The following is a 1,099-nucleotide window of genomic DNA, read 5'->3' on the forward strand; positions in this document are numbered from 1 at the left end:
AAGACACACAGTCACATCAGGAGCCCGCATTCCTACATGGAAGGGGAATGAGTAAGCCCTGGGTGTGGATACCATGGCTGTTCACACGGAGCTCTCAGAACGGGAGCAGCACATTCCACCTTGGGAAAGATGGCCATAAGGACACCTTTATGACAATGCCCATTAAGGGTACTTATGACCCCACTGGCAGGCCCATGTTCATTAGTAGATCTGCCAAATGGGGGACATGGCCTAGCCACCTCTCTGCTGCAGGACAGCACTACAGGCCACTGTTCTCTCAGATGCCTCCCTCCATGTCCCCTCCCACTTCCTTCCTGACCTCCTGAGGTTTCTTCCCCACATCACTGCACCCATGTTCATCCTACCCTGAGGTCACACATGACATCATCAGTTCCCTAGCGTCAGGCAGACCCTGCCCCTGGAGAGGAGAAGTGCAAGTGCCCGTCCCTCTGTGCCTCTGTGTCTTGGACACAGCCTGCAGAGTCCCATTGGCCACATGACAATGAGACAGGGAAGACAGGCTGCTTCATGGACCTGAAAATGACTTCAGAATCCAAAGAACTCCAGCCCCACTAAGCACTATATCAGTATCCTTGAGCCCGTGGCCTCAGATCTGCATCTCTGGTACAGTCTTTCCATGTGTGTCAGTGTGTGGGTGCATGTGTGTTTGTGTGTATGTATGTATGTGTGGATGTGTCATTGTTTTGTATGAGTGTGTGTTTGTGTGTATATGTGAGTGTTTGAGTTTGTGTAAATGTGAGTGCTTTTGTATGAGTGTGTATTTTGTGAGCATCTGTGTGTGTCCACGTGTCCCTGTGTCCCTGTGTCCCCATGTGTAACAGTACAGACATGAAGGTCACAGGACAACTTGGAGGATTTGTTTTTCTCCTCCTTCCATATGGGTTCTAGGGATCAAAGCCAGGTCTTCAGTGTTGCCAGTGCCTTTACCCACTGAGCCCTCTTGCCAGCCCGTGATAGCTCTGAATGGTGCTAAAATGGCTGTAAAAGGAGGCAAGCAGCTGGCACCCACGGGACTGTGGAGACCTTTAGCAAAAGACCACGTCTCAATGAGAATATTCTCCAAATAGATGGAGTCACC

The sequence above is a fragment of the Mastomys coucha genome, unplaced genomic scaffold, assembly GCF_008632895.1.
Source record: "Mastomys coucha isolate ucsf_1 unplaced genomic scaffold, UCSF_Mcou_1 pScaffold22, whole genome shotgun sequence".
Classification (NCBI taxonomy): Eukaryota; Metazoa; Chordata; class Mammalia; order Rodentia; family Muridae; genus Mastomys; species Mastomys coucha.